This window comes from Pseudonaja textilis, chromosome 8 (assembly GCF_049901715.1).
Source record: "Pseudonaja textilis isolate UNSWEBS1 chromosome 8, rPseTex1.2, whole genome shotgun sequence".
Lineage (NCBI taxonomy): Eukaryota > Metazoa > Chordata > Lepidosauria > Squamata > Elapidae > Pseudonaja > Pseudonaja textilis.
The window spans coordinates 4,714,055-4,721,360 of record NC_141997.1 but is presented as its reverse complement, the minus strand read 5'-3'; the positions used below and the strand labels follow the sequence as shown (position 1 = coordinate 4,721,360).

Sequence of the window (7,306 nt, the reverse complement as noted above, 5' to 3'; positions counted from 1 at the left end):
ACACAGCTAACTCCAAGACCAATAAACACAGACCTAGATTCCCAACCAATCAGGATGAAGAAAAAACCATTCTGGCACAACAATAGGCTGCCCCAAATTTAAAACTGAAACAACTGTGGAGGCCTGACTCACAGACGGACACAATCAGAAGCCTGATGATGGCAGATGAGATTCTGCTGAAACGTTGCTACAACTTTAAAAGCACAACTACAATGACGTGGGAAAATACCCGAACAAAGCTGAATGCCATACATGTAAGTACCCACGAAAACTTAAGAATACACACACACACACACACACACACACAAAATACCTGATGATGGCAGATGAGATTCTGCCAAAACACGGACATATATACATATATGTATTGTATTGTATTGTATTGTATTGTATTGTATTGTATTGTATTGTATTGTATTGTATTGTATTGTATTGTATTTTAATAAGGAACATTATCTGCATGTGTAATAGGACTCAGACATTGCTAAAACTATATTTTTTAAGTTTTCCTGGATATGAGTTGCTGGTTTCTTGCTGGGAATATCAAACTTATCTGCAGACTGGGGTTTTGCTGACTTTGGAATTGGCTATGTAAATTTCTCTAAACTAGTGAAGTTTTTCAGAGAATGATGGCAATTTTCTAACTTTATGAAGGACAATCCAGATTTTGAAAAATAGCAATCGTTTCAGGTATGAAAACAAGCTAGTAGTGCAAGCAGTTCTGGAATTAGTTTATCAGCAGAGGCTATTAGCTCTCCATCTGGACACTAGTTGTAATGAAACAGTGTCCTAACCTAGTAAATTATTCATGGGAGCAGGCTCAGTATCCTCAATATAGCTTAGGTTTAATTGATTTAACAGTTCAAATATATTGTTAGAAATAAAGACCAATCTCCACTTATGTACATGGTTCCCTTTGTTGTTAGGGATCCTCTAGCTGTATATGTTTGGGAGCTTCATGCAAGCCTCTGTTGATCACAATTGGATTTGATCTTTATATGGCATATGACAAATCTGCTTCAAAAAGGCAAAGAAGTAAAATAAAGGGAAGAAAAGAAGAGAATCACAAAGAAACTGTTCTGTGGTGAAGCTGTCTCTGTTCCTTAAATTTATCTCCGAAGAGTCTGATCTAGTTTTACTACTGCAGCCACCTAGTCATCATGAATGACAGCAGGACCAGGTCAAATATAAGAAGGAAGGATTGTTAAAGCATTTAGTTTGGAATACTTCATTCTCAAGGGCAACCCTAAATACCTTGTTGACCTTGAATCCTTATTAAACATGATGAATGCCCTCAGAGTATGGGTAGTTATTGCTTCCAAATGCAAACTCTGTTTAATACCCATTGAAAATAATGCTTATTACTTGGTAATGCAGAGCACCTCCATCAGCTTGATGATTCTCTGACAGCCTGAAAAATATTGATTCACTGTTACTAAGGTACTGATTCCTTCAAGGATTACTGCCTTGTCATGGTGAAGGGACTTACATAGCTCAATGAAGCTATGAGCTATGCTGTGCAGGGCCACCCAAGATGGACAGGTCATAGCAGAGAGCTCTGACAAAATCTGATCTACTGGAGAAGGAAATGGAAATCCACTCCAGTATCTTCGCCATGAAAACCCCATGGACAGTACCAAAAGGCAAAAAGATACGATGCTGGAATATGAGCCCCTCAGATCAGAAGGTGTCCAATATGCTACTGAGGAAGAGCAGAGGGCTAGTACTAGTAGCACCAGAAAGAATGAAGCAACTGGGTGCTCAGCTGTGGATGTATCTGGTGATGAAAGGAAATTCCGATGCTGTAAAGATCTATACTCCATAGGAACCTGGAATACAAGATCCATGAATCAAGGCAAGCTGGACATGGTCAAACAAGAGACGTCAAGAGTGAACATCATCTTAGGAATCAGCAAACTAAAATGGACAGGAATGGGTGAATTTAATTCAGATGACCATCAGGTATACTACTGCAGGCAAGAATCCCTCAGAAGAAATGGAGTAGCCTTCATAATCAATAAAAAAATAGGAAAAGCAGGATACAATCCCCAAAATGACAGAATGATCTCAGTTCGAATCCAAGGCAAACCATTCAAGATCACAGTAGTCCAAGTCTATGCCCCAACCATTGGTGTTGAAGAGGATAAAATTGACTGGTTCTATGAAGCCCTACAGCACCTTATAGAATTAACATCAAAAAACGATGTCCTTATCATCATGGGGGATTGGTATACTAAAAGATAACCAGAATAACAGGCAAGTTTGGCCTTGGAGTACAAAATGAAGCAGGGCACAGGCTGATAAAATTTTGCCAAGAGAATACGATAGTCATAGCAAACACTCTTTTCCAACAACCCAACACATGGATATTACCAGATCTCTGGTCAATACAGAAATCAGATTGACTATGTGTCTGAAACCAAAGATGGAGAAGTTTTATACAGTCAGTAAAAAGAAGACCAAGAGATGACTGTGGCTCAGATCATGAGCTTCTTGTTGCAAAGTTTAGGCTTAAATTGAAGAAAGTAGGGAAAAGCACTAGGCCATCCAGGTATGAACTAAATAATATTCCTGATCAGGGGTGGGATTCAATTTTATTAACAACTGGTTCTGTGGGCGTGGCTTAGTTGGTGGGTGTGGCTTGGTGATCATGTGACTGGCTGGCCATGGTCAACTCAACATCACTCGCATCGAGGGGCGTTTCTCACCTGGCCTCTCGTGACTGTTGGGATGCTGCAATGGTCGTAAGTGTGATAAACAATCACAGTCTTCTGCCTTGCTTGTGCAGCATCCAGCTCTTAGGTGAGCAACTGATTCTGCCTGTCTGCTTTCTTCAATATGGGAAGTAAGTGGCTTTTTTTCTTATTTAAATCAGGGCAGAGGTCTTCAAACTTGGCAAGTTTTAAGACTTGTGGACTTCAACTCCCAGAATTTGTGAGCTAACATGACTGGGGGAGGGCTTCTGGGAGTTGAAGTCCACAAGTCTTAAAACTTGCCAAGTTTGAAATCCCCTGATTTAAAACAAGGGTCTTCAAACTTGGAGGAGGAATTCTGGGAGTTGAAGTCCACAAGTCTTAAAGCTGTCAAATTTGAAGACCCCTGATTTTTTTAAGTGTGTTAATTTTTTTCCTTAAAAAATAGTCATAAAATTTGGAAAATATTAGGTTGTCATTGTGTGTGAAATGTTATGTGCCTATAAATTCAAGCTATATTTTCAGATTTTTCCACCTGTATCTGCTTTGTTTTTGTGTGTGTGTGTTTTTCAGTTGTGTAGGGAGTGTGTTTTCAGTTATGTAGTTTTGTGGGTCTCCTGCCAATCCAGTCATGTTACATGTCCTAGCATTTTTTGATGTTGATGCTTGCAGCATGCAGTCCAGGTGGCATTTTACATGAAGTCCAGCTGCTTTTATGGTTTCTGAGAAAATTAGTAACTTGTTTTGGGGTATAACACTTCATCCTTGAGATTTCTGGAGCTGAGCCTGCTTGATGGGTTTGGAGTGCTCATGATTGCCCTGCTTTTGTTCTTGCCTGGATCTTTTGTATTTTAGTGGTGCTTTTTATTGTCTTGCTTGTTTGCCTGGGGGTTTCTTAAAGGCAGAAGGGCTGAGATTACTGGTGTGAGGTTTTGGGTCCTTGGAGGAACAATCCAGGGTTTTTATTGCAGTGGCTTTGTCTGGGGATTAAGTAAAAAACTGGTTTTTGTCTGCAGTATTTTGGGGGAGGGGACCATGCTTTCAAAGTTATCTAGTCATTAACAATGATCAAATGCTAATATTTGCTTATCCTTTTTACTGAAGTTTCCTTATATAATTGGTCTTTTCTTTTATATTTTTACATTTCTAACTTCTGTTTCTGTTAGTTAGCCATTGATGAGAAATCCCACGTGAAAAAGTATTCTAAGCCTTCTCCTTGATTGTAAATTTGTAATTGTTAATTTATTCATTTCTGCACATTCTAATATTTTAATTCATTTTCATATCTTTGTTTTTCCATTGTTGTGCAAACACAATTCTAGCAGCTGTTGTATGTGTAAAATTAAATGAATCCAGGGTTGGGATTCAAATTTTTTAACAACCGGTTCTGTGGGTGTGGCTTAGGTGGTGGTCATGGCTTGGGTCATGTGACTGGGTGGACATGGTTTGGTGGTCATGTTATTGACTGGGTGTGGCCAACTCAACATCACTCACATCAAGGCACGCATCTCCTTGCCTGCTTCAACAGTCATGTGAAAAATGGTCATAAGTCACTTTTTTCAGTGCCATTGTAACTTTGAATGGTCACTCCACACAAGCAAAGTACCAGCAAAGGAGGGGAAAAATAACTCTAGAGACATTCCTGAGACAGTAATTTCTTCTAACAACCGGTTCTCCGAACTGCTTAGAATGTTAACAACCAGTTCTAGCGAATAGGTGCGAACTGGTAGAATCCCACCCCTGAATGAATCCAACTAAATATTTCTGGTTTTAAATCCAGAATGCCCTGTGTTGGGATTTGAATTTGAGCTTGTATTCTGATTGGTTGTCAGACTCCCATGGGGCCATGCAGGGGCAACTCTGTAGGCTGTCCTGAGTCTTGGTTGAGACTTGCTGGAGGATGATATAATGAAAGGCAATTCCTAATATAGCTCTACCTGGTATAGATCTTTGTTATGTAAAATAGACTGGCCTAGGCCAGAGTAATGGCCCATTAACAAAGGTTGGGGGGACGGAGTGAGTTTCTGCCTCTCTTGAGTTTTTACTTTTCTTTTTAGGGGAAATATTCTGCCTTTTTAATATATCCTAAAATATTTCATTTTCCTAGGAGAGGGGTGGGTTTTAACTTCCAACAATGAAAACCTGTATCTTTCTTGTTTGTTGGACCCCATGCTGATAAACAGTACATTTTTGCTGGGTGAAAAAAGAGATCCTTTCTGTTAGACTCAGCTTACAGCCACAATCAAGTCCAATCAAAGCACAATATTGTTTTATTTATGTCTTTTGCAGTAGTAGCTGATAGGCAAGGATGAAAAGACAACAGAGTTTGACCACTTTCTTTGCAAGAAACCAAGAATGGAACAATCAGAATCAGACACAACAGATCCACAACTATCGGGGTCACAAGCAGTATTGCCACCAATTGAACGTGGAGAAAGCAGCAAGTCAATCTCCAAAACTGAAAGCCTTCCTGATCTTCCAGACTGCTGGACATTGCAGCAATATAGAAGTTTTCAAGAGAAGTATGAGGGACTGGAAGTTTTGAAGAAAAAATTAGGTTGTAAGTACTGCGCAAAACATGACTTTGCAGTAGAGAAAGGTGTTCATGTGTCCAACGAGTGGAAACATTTCAAGATTGAGGTGGCAGGGGACAACTAAAGAAGTCCAGCAAGCTTCTCTGAGGAAAAAAATGAAAGAACATTTTACATCTAAAGCTCACACAATTTGCAGTGAAAATTTAAAACAAGAGGAGCAGGATGCTATAATGCAATCAGTAGATATGTCTGACAAATATTTAGCTACTACTTGTAGAGTATTTTTGATAGTTTACAGTCTGGCACAAAGATGTAAACCATTTTCAGACATAGAAGGACAGGTAGAATTGCAAACTGTTATGGATGTAGATCTTGGAGTAGGATTGCATTCACGGTCAACTGCAGTGAAACTAGTTGATTTCATTGCAAAAGAAATTAAAACCAAAATGTTTAATAGCATTATTGAACAGAACCTGAAAATATGTTTATTTATTGATGAAGCCTCGACACTACCATGCAAACCAGTTGTGATAGTTTTCGGAAAATTTGAGAATTCAGATAACCCACCAACAATTTTGGTTGAGCTTGTTGAATTGGAAAAACAAGATGCAGAGACAATATGTTCTTCAGTTTTGGAAAGTTTACATAATGTTGAGTTTACTACAGACTATCTGCAAAAAAATTTAATAGCATTTTGCTCTGATGGTGCCAGTGTTATGCTTGGAAGAAAATGTGGAGTGAGCACAAGAATAGCAAAAGACTTCCCTAACATCATAATATGACACTGCTTAAACCATCACCTCCAACTTGTTTTAGATGACTCCATAAAGGACATTAAGCAACTGAATCATTTCAAAATATTTCTTGACAAGGTACACAGTATTTCCATAAATCCTGTAAGAGCCAAAATGAACTGTTTGAAATATCTGAACAACTTGGAATTGAAATTGTAAAGATTGGTAGAGTTTCGGGACCAAGATGGGCTGCCTGTAGTTTGAGGTCAACCTTAGTTGTGTGGCGTGCTTATCCAGTGCTACATCAGTACTTTCATGCAAATGAAAAATACGGCTGTCCGTCTTGAAAACATATATTTTTTTAAATGATTTGGCATTGATGATGGATATTCTCAATGAAATATCTCTTCTGTCAAATGCACTGCAAGGAAGAAATACCAACATCATAAAGGCCGAAAAACTTGTGCTGAGATCAATTAAAGCATTTGAAGTGCTCAGACAAAGGGTCCCTACGAAAACAAGGTTGATGGATTAATTACTTCAGAAACCTTCAAAAATATAAATTTTGTACAAAATAACCTATTTGTTGGACTTCCTTGGGAAAGACTTTTGGAAAGCATCATAATAAACTTGAAGAAAAGACTAATGGATTGTCAACATTTAAAAACAGGTAGCTGTTAGGAATAACAAGGTTACCTAACGTAGTTTGGGTAAAATAATATATATAAACTATGATAGTAAGTTTAAGTGTGTGTCACTTTAAACTGCAAAGCATGTAATTTTGGGTGCGGTTGTGAAACCACCATAAGAGGGAGCAAGAGAACCTGCTGGATTGCTGACGATTGCTGGTTTGCTGATTGATGTTTTTGCTAACTGCGTGTTCCCTGCTGCTGAAGGAAGAAAGGAGGTTTGACTTCTTCATATCTCTACTGCGAGGAGATATATTACTGGACTGATATTTGTAAGTTTGCTGACCTCTTTTTCGACACTGGACTTTGCAACTGAATAATTCCCGGATGGACTGAACTAGTGAATGATATATGGACTGTTTTGACTATGCTAAAACTATTACTGGAATAAACTATTTAAATAGCACAGTGTATCTGTTTTACTGAGCGTAAGCTACAAAAACGTTTATCTCAAATATTTGCCTGCCTGCCTGACTGCCGTGCAGATTCTGCTAGGGTGTATCCCTAACAGTAGCCAATTGCAAGACACCACAAATAAATTACAATTTCTCCACTTTTTGGAGCCAGATTATTGGAAAATTGAAGAAGTCGTAATTCCATGGCCAAAAGCTGAAGATCAATTGCTTACCTTTAATGAAATCTTTAATTATGAGATT

At 38.5% G+C, this 7,306-nt stretch overlaps 1 pseudogene; it reads left to right on the top strand.

Annotated features, from left to right (window-relative positions):
• The first annotated feature begins 5,001 nt into the window (after positions 1–5,001).
• LOC148125094 (E3 SUMO-protein ligase KIAA1586 pseudogene) lies at positions 5,002–6,642 on the top strand (annotated as a pseudogene).
• Positions 6,643–7,306: the final 664 nt, after the last annotated feature.